Source organism: Antrostomus carolinensis, unplaced genomic scaffold (assembly GCF_000700745.2).
Source record: "Antrostomus carolinensis isolate BGI_N321 unplaced genomic scaffold, ASM70074v2 scaffold40390, whole genome shotgun sequence".
NCBI classification, from domain to species: domain Eukaryota; kingdom Metazoa; phylum Chordata; class Aves; order Caprimulgiformes; family Caprimulgidae; genus Antrostomus; species Antrostomus carolinensis.
Window position 1 is genome coordinate 1 of NW_010288416.1, and position 289 is coordinate 289.

The window sequence follows — 289 nt, forward strand, 5'->3', positions numbered from 1 at the left end:
TCCCATCTTTGTCCCCAAAACTGGGCTCCCGGTTCCACCCGGCACCATCTTCCCGGCACAAATCCGGCACCACCCGCAGCACCGCTGAACCGTGGAGGTGACCCTGGCACTGGAGACCTCACCAAGAGAGATCTTCATCCTCATCCTCATCCTCATCCTCATTCATCCTCATCCTCATCCTCATCCTCATCCTCATCCTCATCCTCATCCTCACCCTCATCCTCATCCTCATCCTCATCCTCATCCTCATCCTCACCAACAAAGATCTTCCTCTTCCTCACCTCGACCT